This window comes from Coturnix japonica, chromosome 4 (genome assembly GCF_001577835.2).
Source record: "Coturnix japonica isolate 7356 chromosome 4, Coturnix japonica 2.1, whole genome shotgun sequence".
Classification (NCBI taxonomy): Eukaryota; Metazoa; Chordata; class Aves; order Galliformes; family Phasianidae; genus Coturnix; species Coturnix japonica.
Window position 1 is genome coordinate 57,317,563 of NC_029519.1, and position 12,618 is coordinate 57,330,180.

Here is a 12,618-nt window from a genome sequence, read left to right on the forward strand (position 1 = left end):
AAAATATATTTAGATGTCAGTGATTAGAAAATGCCAAGTCCTCTGGCTTTCAAAATAGAATATTTTTGCAAGAAAAAAATGAATCTTAGAGAAAAGACATAGTAGTGTAAAGAAAAGGAATTAAGGAAAGCCCAGTGATGCTTTTCAGGGACAAATAATTATCAAACTATTTAATATGCAGAGATTTGATAAAGCTATCTATAAGTTAACTGAGACATAATGGATACAAAATAAATTAAAAGTAATCATGGACAAAAATCATTTATATCACATCAAATATCTAGGGTCTGAACCCTTTGTAGCCTTGCATATTGGCTACTCTTGTTTTATTGAGCATAAAACATGCAAGGTAGATATAAGCCCCATTCTAGTTTGTGAGGCCGTCCATCTTTTCACGTGACCATTGGGAGAGTGAGAGAAGGGAGGATGGAGGTGGGTACTTGCTGAACAAAACCTGCATCATTCAGTGTATAGTCTCCAAATACTCAGTAAAATCACTACTATATGTGAATTCGATTTTGCTGTTTCTCTACTCATGAAAGTAACTGTTATAAAAGATCATTGAAAATTCCAATAGAATTCAAATTCTATAAATTCAATAAAATTCTACTAGATAGGAGCAATGGCAGATAATGTAGTTGTTAAACAGGTTACAACAATTAAAAACAGTAAAGTACCTTAGCTATATAATTAATTTCTACTACTTCCAAGTCACAAAGTATTTTCTCTCTAAAATTAATTTAGTTTTAACAATGAAAATGGAAAAGAGAAAGTGTAATCATTTAATCATTTACAGCTCTTCCAATACATAGCATTTTGTTTCACATTCTGTTTATATTCTTGAATAAGACTATAATTCTAAAGATGCTGTGATGTTACTTTCTGTCAGTCACTGGCTTTGTTGACTTTTCCACAAGTTTTATTACAGTATTTCAGGTTATGTTGTCTATTACAGTCCTCTGAAACAGGTATTTCTATCTGACCATTCCCTTTAAATATCACCATTAGTTGCACTATCTTGTAATGTTGCTTCCATCAGCCTCCACTTATCAAGTTTTAAGAACCTTAAATAGATCTATTACAAGCATTTCCAATCTGGAGGATATTAAACAACTTGGCAGTTATGGAAATTTTGAATGCAGCTTGTTTTTAATAAATTTATTTGTTTCAGGAAGCAGAAAAAGTTGGAATCTTAATACAGGATTAAACATATTTATCTTTCCATGGTTCAGTGAAATTTAATGGCACTGCACCAATCTGTATCCTGCAAGCTTTACATGTAAATGTGAAAACAAGCCCCCCTTTTTTTCTTTGCAGGAAATTTTTGAAGCTTCTCCATAAATTACCACTAACATTGTTCTTTTGTCTCTGTGTGGATTTTATTGTTTTGGTTTTTTTCTTTTTTCTTTTTTTTTTGATTTTTTTTTTTTTTACTTTGTTTTATTATTTTTTATTATTTTTGTTTCATATTGCCCTATACTTGTTTTTTTAAATTTAGTTGCTTGGTGTTTTTTTGTTTTTGTTTTTGTTTTGTTTTGTGGGTTTTTTTCTGTGAAAAGTATACTTTTCCACATATTACTCTAAGGATTTGTATTTGTGGCACTGAGGAAAGAACACAGTGCATTTCTCTTGGTAAGTAGCAAAGTAAAAACACCATCCATGTATAATACAGAACTACAGTGTATCATACAAAAATAAAGTCACAAAAAATATGATGCTATGATTCATGAACCAGAAACTCCAATTTTTCAGGAAGTTTAACTTTTAAAATTAACATAATTCATTAGTGATATGAAATACAAGAGTTTTGAAGTAGGAGCTGAAGAAAATATGAGCTCATTTTCTTCATTAGGGTTTATTAAGAAATTGACCATGAATTCATGTCTAATTAATGTTGAATTACCAGCAAATCTAAGAAATAGCATCTGTAGTATCCTCATAAGTGGCAGCCTTTGAAAACATTACCGTGCATGTGGTTAACAAAAGTGAAGCCTGGCCAGTTGAATCCCACCTTCAGGATATTCATTTGCACTTTACAGCAGTATATGACGAGGTTAATGTGGAATTTGATGTGCTTAATTAGAAATAAGTTCCCAGTAGTCAAATCCTTGATTAAGAAAGTGGCGTAAGTAGGACGGTATTCTACTTCTTATCATTATGACACTAATCATTGGTGCAGTATGAAGTGTATGACGCTACATACAGCAGAAGACTGTGACTTCAGTGCAAGTATTTATCAAAACTGTCCTTCTTACATACAGCAAAATAGTAATCTTTACTTATTCAAGGACATAGGGTTCCATCTGAATTTATGGGATACATGGAAGATTGGAAGTCCAGTGCTGAGGATTAATGCCTGCTTCTCATTCTTGGCTGATGAAATCTGCTGCTGTTTGGCTTCTCTGGCACCTGTGCTGAATCCAGGTGCTTGTCAAGGAGTTTTGCTTTGCTTGCTTTGTGTGACTTGCTTTAAATTTGTTTTTGGTTTCTGCCTTCACTTTTTTGAGCAGATTCTACTATGCCTTCCAGGCATAAACTTTTAAATAAATTATGTATTAATTAATTCAGTTGGTAACTATTTTCAGCTGAGCAATTTGCTTAGGTTGTAACAGCTTGAGTTAACAAAGATGCAGGCAGAACTTTGTGAACTTCAAATGAGAAATACTATCAAGTATAAAACATGAACAGCAAAATTGTTTACACATTTTCCAAGTACAAAGAACAAAGCAAGCCAGATGTGCACATTTCTTCATAGAAAGCAGGAAAGTAGGAAAGTTTTATACAAAGACTCTTTTTCTCATGCTGATTTAAATTAGCTCAAATTAGCTGTGGTGAGTTTGTATAAAGGCAAATTCACCTTCATAAGCCTGACTACAAATCCTCTGAACAAGCATTTGTGTACGTGAAGTTGGTCCCTGTAACATAGGATGTAGTTCAACTGAAATAAAAACAGAAGTGTTTGTTTGATACCAGATTTAAAAATTTATGTTTATATACATCAGTGTTGTTATGGTTCTTACAATTGATTTTTAACTCATGTACCTCTCTTGAAATCAGCTGCAGCTTTGCCATTCCCACCAATGACTGGTTCTAATACTATGTGAGGGGTAGTTGGCAGTTAGTCTGATTTCAGGGTTGATAATGAGGTAGAATACTTTTGGTCATTATACAGCATGGGGATGTATAGTTTATTCCATCCAGTAGCACCTCAGAAACTTCTTTTTTTTTTTTTTTTTTTTTCTTCTTCTTTTTTCATTGCAATGAGTATGTACACTCCCTTGACCTGAAATAAATGAAAACATTTTAGGCCATTTATTAATTCATGTAAGTGAATATAGACATGGAAATAGTAACAAACTAAAAATACATTAATTATTAATATATATTTATATTTGCTTTTTATAGAAATCAAAATTTTCATGTAAGCCAGGTCTTATTACCACTACTGGAACTTTCTATTTACGTTTTTAAAAATAAAACACATGGTAATTTCTGCCTTTTTTTTTTAAGATATCCCTGATTCACCTACCAAATATTTGCACATTACACTCACAGATGTGAAGTACTTCCCAGTAATTACAGTAAATAAAAATAAAAATAAAAAATATACAAGTGAATTCTTGGGCTTTAAAGTGATCTCACTGTTACCAATGTGCTGAATGTAAGTTTTCTATTGAATATTAATGTGATCACAACACTGGCAAAATTTCCAACTGTGCTCTCCTCAGAGATTTCATGGGTTCTTCAAGGTGCTTTCATAGTACTTTGTATTTCCATTTTAAATATACGGGATTATAATTATAGCACTACACCGTATTTGTATTTCTAAAAGAAAGACAAGGTGTATGATTTCAGAGAGATGATTATAACAAGATTCACTAATTTTTTTTTGCATCAAAACTTCAAAAATATTTTTCTTCTCTTGCTGCAATACAATAATTGTGCTTCTGAGACTTTTTCTCATAGATACTCTGTCAAGGCATGCTTAAATTAGAACATAAGAAGTAATTGGAGCTAGTCATCTGTACCCATTTTTCCAGAAAAATAAATGAAAAACTAACAAGGATATCATATTTTGACTTCAATATTAACCTTTAAGTTTAGCTGATAAAAGTGTTTAGGCAAATAAAACCACATTAGGCTACTTTGGTTTTAGCTCTAATATATGAAAAATTAATTTAACCATGAAAAAATTCTTGTTCACAAAGGCAAACTTTGGTTACTCTTTGTTCTGTTATTATCTATTCTTGCAAGCACTGGAACAATCTGACTGTGATTATTTATTTATTTTCTTTTCGCAATGATCTAAAGAAAATCTTTGATGTTAGTGTCTCTCTCCTGCAAAAAGCAAGCAGAATGCTGTAAATGTTGTCTCTGCAGCATCTGTTTTCTTGTTTTAAGCTGGCCATCTTTTGTCCTTTTAGTTTTTCTCTATTCCATATCCTCCTTGCTATTGATTTAGCATTTAAAGGCAAAAAGAATGAAAGAACCAAAATGGGCACAGTGAAAGAATTTGTGTTTCTGCTGTGTAAACCATTTATCCTCACACCATCCCAGTTTCTTCTTCTTTCTACCCCTCTAAAGACATGTATCTTAGTAACAGTGCAATATATGAGAACCAGCAATAATTCCATCTCATGGGTTTGGAAAACTATATAACTGTGTCAATCAAAACAAGAAAGAAATTAGATTGTAGAAAGATTTGTTCAGCCCTTTCCTTCATGTTCAACTACAAGGGAAAATTAATATTAATAAGAAAAAGAGTCACCAACACGATAGTGTTAAGTAGATGTTATGGCAGTGCTACTTCAGATTATTGGCATAAAAATATTTGGCCAATTATCTGTAAGAAAACACTTTATCAATCTCATGTATGGTGTATCACTTATTTCAGGGGCTTAGGGGAATATTTAGAAGGGAGATTTTTGTCACGTCTAAGGAACTATGAAGCTTATGGAAATCTTATTTAAATATTAACTAGTTCATTTAAATGTTGGATCTGTCACTTCAGGGAAGGAACAGAGGCAGAGTTCACTGAAATAAAGATATGTAAAACCCTTAAAGCTCTTATTTAAACACAACCGATTTAAGTTTCTGCCTGCACAGTGATTTCTGAAAAGACCTGGAAGATGAATGAGCTTTGATCTGTGCTTCAGCAGAGGACTGAGACTTAGGCTGCATGTAGCACACTTGCAACATAATTAAACTTGATATCTTGGCTAGCATTGCCCAATACTTCTTTCTGTTACATTTTGGGCTACTCATCTGCAAGAGAGCTGTTGGTTGGCTAGTTTAGGGAAGGCTGTACTACTTTCCCATTCTGTACCCTTCTTGTGGTTTAAAATATGGCTTCATGCTTTGTCTGTACCAGCATGATACTTTAGTATTAGACACATTTACAAGATTGCTAGATATAGAAGTTAACTTCTCTGGATTTTATTTTTTTTCTCCCCCTGGAATAAATCTATATTCTGTTGTCACTGCATCCTGAGGTAATATTGTATATATCAGCATTTTTAATGTATGCCATCTTGCTCATAAAACTATTGCTGCTTGAGCCTACATGCTGCTGTATTTTAATGCCTTAGAAACTGAAACAAAAGAAAATATGATACAAGCCTTTTCCAAAATCACATTTGGGAAACAACCAATGTCATTTACAGTCCAATAGAAATGTAACTATTTAATATATCAGTACTTTCTGCTTGGCTCCAGTCCTTATGCCTGAATATAATGTCCTAGGCACAGATAATTCTTTACTAAGCAAATATAGCTAAATATTTTCCTGACTTTTCTTCCCCACTTCTACAGCTTGAGATGAGATCAAGATGTAAGTTAACTCTTCCATTTTTGTTGTCTGTCCTCTACAGATATACCCTTTTTAAAAATCATCTTTAAGACCTAGTCAAAATTCTGGTCATTGATAGCAATCCAATACCATGACAATTTTGTTTTTAGAATCATTGGCCTTCTAGGTCTCACCTTTAACAGAGATATGAACACAGCTATAGTTTCTAAAATACAGGTGAGTGAAAAAGAATCTGAACTTGTTTTCTCCAGTCCCTTGCTCATCTCGTTATTAGTTATTTGCATCCTTCATGGATGTTTTCCATGTAGTCTCCTATATGTTTTTTAGTGCTAAGGTATTTAAAATGCTTATTATTTGTTAACATGTCTAAAACCATAAGTATTCATGTAAAACAGTATTTATTTATTTATTTATTTATTTATTTATTTTGTAAATTCTGTTGAAGTATCTATAACATTTTCCTTGTTAAAAAAAAAAACATTTGGGGAAATAATTTTTTCCCTAATTTTGAATTATATTCACTAAAGCAAATTGTAGATTTTGATCTGAATACAGCCAAGCAGACACTAAGGACCAGACATAACGTGTTCACATTGCCTAAAAAGTAGATGCAAATATTTAAACTACATCCTCGGAATGGAGTTTGGGGTAATCACAAAATTAAGAGGATTTTTTAAATCAGCTTCTAGGAAATAAGGAGATACAGAAATCTCATTGCCATCTGTNCATGCCAACAAAATGTAACAAAACGTTATCAGGATGTTTTAACGTCTACTGCTGAACCAAAATCTCCCTCTGATGTGGGCCAATGTAATAAAATGGGAGGTATTACTTTTGAACTAGTGCTTATTTATCAGTTTGTAAGTTCTTGTGTTGAGTCACATCTTGGTACACCTCATGCCTTCTTCAAAAGTCAGCAGTGTACTTATTACTACAGCAAGTAGAATATCTTCAGCAATATGCAGAGAGGCAGAGAATAGGCCATGAAATGGATTATTTTATTGTTGGATAGACATAGTAGTGTAGAAAATGCTTGGGTATGCTGAAGACTTTCGTGACAAGAGCAATTTACTTTTTCCTATGCGTGAATATGTTTCTTTAAATAAAATTGGTTCCATCCTAGCAATGTACTTAGGTAAGTGCTTAAAATTTAATTATTTAATTATGTGTTACATCTTTTAGGAATAGTTGAAAATGAATACTTTCTTCTTGTCAATTATTTTTCAAATTCTTTCAAAACAGACATAACTCAAAAACTACTGAGATCAATAGAAATGCACAAATGAAAATAAAAAATGGGACTGGAGGTTGAGGGCACAGAAATCACTCAACCAGCTGGATATTTAGAATTACTCACTTGCTGTTACAATACTACTCCTTCATCAGGTGACTTATTTTTAAATAAATTGTTGTTACCCAGACTAGGAACTTTCTAATTTATAAACTAAATATGCTCAGAATCGCTTTGTTCTTGTGTCAAGCAACAACTCCTTTAGCTACTTCTCCTTTAGTTGTCTATTCCCCCCCCCCCCCCCACAGTTTTCTCTTTGAATTATTTGTGAACAGTTATCCTATGTGGCCTACATTTGATAGACTAATACAAGCCAAGCTATTCTTATCTTTGCTGTTAAGTGTTGTGCATCATTTATTACTCATTCCAGAAACAAATATTTTTCAATATTGACTTTCTGTGACTCTTGTAAGAAAAATTTGCAAAACACAGGATGTTTCATAAGCACTGGAGTTTTTCCTTACATTCACAGTCTCTGACAGCTATCAGTGCATTTCAGTTTTCAGAATAAGTGGCATGTAAGAAATAAGTAAAATAAATAAAGTTGTGTGATCACAATGCACAATTTTTGGATTTAGTTAATAGCCAAAGACAGCTTTCATGGATCATTATTACTGCAATCTGAAATTACATTCTTGTTTCAAAAATTAATTGTATTCCCCCTGCTCTCCCCCCATACATTTGCATTTTATTCAAGCTTTGAATTGCATCTGGTTTCTAGCCAACAAAATGGATTTTACAAATCATGACTGAAAAAAGAATGACATTGAATTTAACCTTCTAAATGTAATCCTTCTAAGTCTTGTGACTTATAATACAGTCATCTTGGTTTTAATGGCAGCTCTTTCCTCATATTTACATCTCAGTTTTCATGAGCATATTAAATGCTTATTACGGTCTCAAATGATACATGCTCAGGAATATTGCAGTAAGGAAAAAAGTCATTTTTGTAGCATCACTAAACATATAATCATGATCTCAAGTGTCTATGGTTTTGTGACCAGGTACTACATTATGCTTTCTTTTTCTGACATTAACTCTATTATATGGTCAGTATGACCTGATTATTTGTCCTTCGTGCAACATTTACTTTTATAAGCTATTATATGTAAAATGGGAAGGATATAAATTAAGAAGAATGTTTATACAGACAGCCACATATGTCATACTAACAATACATTGAGAAGGTCTATGTGTCTGTTATAGATTTAAGTAAGTTTCAGAAGATCTCACTGGGTTTAAGGCGAGAAATTAATTGGAGATTTCACACTTGTTTTCCACAGTATTATTTTTCCAGATATTACTATAGCCTTAAATGGCTTGAAACATGAGAGGATATCTTCTTAAATAATATCCACTGTTCTATGTGAAATCTTGAAACAAAGATATAGCTACAATGTGTGAGAAGAACTTAATAAATGTAAATTTAACTCCCACCAGCTACTTGGACCTTAGATGAAGAATTGCCTGTCCACAGCAAAGAGGAGAAAAGTAAATATTGGATGCACTGTACAGACCTTAAGGAAAGGAGAGCAGTGAGTACCAGGGTCCAAAATTTTTACTCCAACTCTGCTTTTGTCATTTACTACTCTAGCTAGTTTCAACTGCTCTGTCTGGAGCTGTCATTCTGATCTTGTTTAAAATGATGCAGGTTGGACCCCGTACAATGATCAATGTATGAAGAATGTTTTCTTTCTGTTGAGGAATCTAAATCTCCTCTCTTTAGTTTGAAACTCTTCCCCTTGTCCTGTTAAAACAGCAAATGCTAAAGTGTTTGTCTCCTTCTTTCTTATAGCCCCCACCCCTTTAGATACTGAAATGCCACTACTAGGTCACTCCCAGAACTTCTCTTCTCTGGCTAAACAGCCCTGGCTCCCACAGCCTGTCCTTGTAGTAAAGGAGTTCCAACCCTTGGATCATTTTTGCGGCCCTTCTCTGGACATGCTCTGAGAAGCTCATGTCTCTCCTATACTGAGAACTCCACATCTGGATGCTGTGCTACAGGTGGTTTAACCAGTGCAGAATATATCACCCGCCTCAGCCTGCTGGCCATGCTTCATTTCAAGCAGCCCAGGATACGATTAGCTTTATGGACGGTGAGTGAGAGCACATTGCTGGCTTATGCCCAGCTTGCCATCCACCAGTACTCTTACATCCTTTTTGGCAGGACTGCTTTCAATCCTTTTGACCTCCAGCTTGTACTGATAGTGGGAGCTGCCATTACCTGCCTGGATGGCTTGACACAAAGGGTCACTGTGGATTGTGTTAAATCCAATTGGCTGCTGCTCACGAGTGATATTTCCCAGGGCTAAGTACTGGGGCTAGTTTTGTTTAATCTCCTTTTCAGCTATATTGATTAAGGAATTGATTGTACCTTCAGTAGGTTTGCAGGTTTCATCAAGTTAGGAATGTTGATCTACTTGAGGGTAAAAAGGCTCTGAAGAGAGATCTGGAGAGACTGGATCGATGGGCCATGTATCATCAACAAGGCTAAGTGTGAAATTAATAATATATACTTGCTATTTTAGGCACTGAACTTGTTCAGAAGTCCTTATATATTTTCCACCACTACAGAATATCTTGCTATATGTAATGTTTATACTGTTTTCATGTTCCAGAATAATAATTCACTCTTAAGGCCTCATACATAGCTGATATCCAATAGTACATCAGTCATATTTTTCCTGTCTTAAATTATTACTATTGTGTAACCAAATTTGAACCATGACTACCTATGAGTAACAGTGAAACAAGTCAACCTCTGTTGAAGCAGAAATATAAATTTGTACAAAATTTCTGATCTCTTTATTACATGAAGAAAAGCTAGAGTTACATGACACTTAATTTTTCAGGTAGAGGATACTACCAAAACTAAATAGGAGTTCAAAATGTTCTGTATATAGGAATCGGGAATATTTCAATATAACTGTAGCTTCAGTAAACTTCAATAACTGGTGAAACTAAAAATAATTTGTCGTAGCCAGGCTTTTTAAAATTTTTAAAGTCAGAAGTAATTGAAAGTTTCTATTAAGGAGACAAATCGAACTATAATGAAATTACACACTACTAATAGTTTTAAAAAGAAGACTAAATGTAATGGAAGAAGATATATAATCCATGGTCAGTTTTTAATGTAATAAAAGCAATTGGCTTCTCTGACTTAAAAGAAATACCGTGTTATGTGCTCAGTAATGCTAATCCTGACAGTTGCTCATGGCCACGCATGTCATATAATTTTGAAAGGTACTAAGACATGAAAAACTTCTTACATGAAACAGAACTCACGGATATTAAGATGACAGAGGGTGAAGTGAAGAGTGTGGGCTTTGAAGAAAGCAAGGCAATTTTCAAAGCAAGTAACTTTTTATTCTTCTTCTAGAGTTACTCTGTCAGAGGTACTTAGCTCAACTGTCATTTCTTCCTTACTAAAGCCATATGTTTCACAACCTAAATCGACAGATCCATCTGTGTTATTGGTGGTGAGTAGCAGCAGTTAGGTACCTACTTTGAATACAGATCATTCTGTTATACACAGTCTCAATTTTGATAAAAAATAAAATTAAAAATCTTGATAGTTGTGTCATAGGCGTCTGCAGGTTTCTGATCTAGGACCTGAGGCAAAGGAGATCTCAGCTCTCAGCTGCATAATTTATGAAAAGCAATTTGAAAGCATTTTTTTTTTTCCATGTAATTGATTTAATATTATAAAAACAATGATGATTTGGTTCCAATATTTACACTGTCCTTAGAAAAGCATATAGCTAGGATGCAAAATATTAATTCCATCATCCACAATAAGCTCTAATATATTGGACTAATTTAGTTTTAAATATCACTGGGTAATAAAGATTCAGCAACATTCACTGGTTCATATCTCCATCTGAGTCAAATTAAATAAGATATTTCAACTGATCAAATATGTGATATGAAAAGGTGTATTACATGGAGTTTCATTTTGCAGAAGCTGAGCTCTTGAAATGGAAGGATAGGTAAGTGAGGTGTCATCTTCAGGAAAAGTCATACTCTTACTTTCAGACAACTCTGATAGTATCATGAAAGAGACTCAGTGTTGTGTGCTTATCACATCCTGCCTGTAAGGGAAGAGATGTTCAGATCTGTGAATGCCCCCTGTCAGATTAACATAAAATGATACACATAGCTCCACACAAAATCAAGTTTAATGAAAATCTATATACTACAGTTATCCCAGAAATTTTGTCAGACAATTATTCCCAAAATATTGGCACTCTAATACTTACAACTTATCTTAAAGTGGGTGGCTAAACTGTGCAACACTAAGGAATCAAAATAAGCCTCACAACCACTTAATTTTTTGACTTAACAACTATACAAGAGATACAGCTTTTAAGAAGCTGAAATAGATCTTGGAATTACTTAATAATTATGTGAGAGAAATAGCGTGAAAATAGAAAACTGATAAAAACAGAGAAAGAATAATTCAGAAAAATAGACAAGAGAAAGAATGATCATAGGTCTATTTTGAAAGCCTATTTACAGGAGTTCCAGCGCTGTCCCACAACCAAAACAGTAACAGTGACCACCAAGAAGATGAACAAAAAAATGACTTCAGAGGGTCCTCTCAGGCATTCTTATACGCCTGATAGGTTTGCAGGTGCACTGTCACAAGGTCAAGAACAAGCCAGTTCACAATAAGTTTGTCAAAAATAAGGTTGTAGCCAAAAGTTTCTTGCAGGAAAGATAGGCCAGTTTGTCAGTGAAGCAGGACTAACCTGTTAAAGGAAGAGATATCATACTTGCTGATATCAGCCTTTGACTGGTTGTCATGGCCTTGCACTGGAAGTGTTTGAGACATACTAAGCACACCCCAGAAAGTCATAAAGTGTTTTTTATTGGTCCTTTATCATTCTTCTTTTAAAAGTCATCCTTCTACACCATCATTTTTGGCACATTTCTGCAATATGCAATTGTATTATATTGTTCTCACTCAAGTATTCCAATTAGCAAATTGCTGATTTATTTCTAACAAAATAAAAAATAACTATTTTTCATAATTTCTGAAATGGCAACATTTGATAACATGATATTTGAAAACTGCCTGCTCATCATTCCTCCAAAGAACAACTGATTTCACTTCCAGGACCATGTGTAATCCCATATCCAAGATAGTATGAAGGAGGAAGCAAGATCCTACTTTACAGGAAAAAACATGTCTGCTTACCAATACAAGTGTGTAGAAGAGTTGCTTTTAGTGTCATCAAATTGATTCCAGGAATATTTCTTTGATTAGCATAACAGATTAATGCTGAAAATATTATTTCATAATTGTATCTCAGAAATATGCCTCAGTGAATAAACTGAAATATGTTGTTTTGGCTTTCTAGCAGCTTTTCATCCTTGCTAAGAGTTATTCTGAACAGAGACACCTTCACAGGAGCTGGCATACGTATGAATCATAGTATTAGAAATTTAAGTGGTATGTAATAAAGGTCAACAGTAGTGTTGCTACTTCACAAATTAAATAATTAATACCAGATTT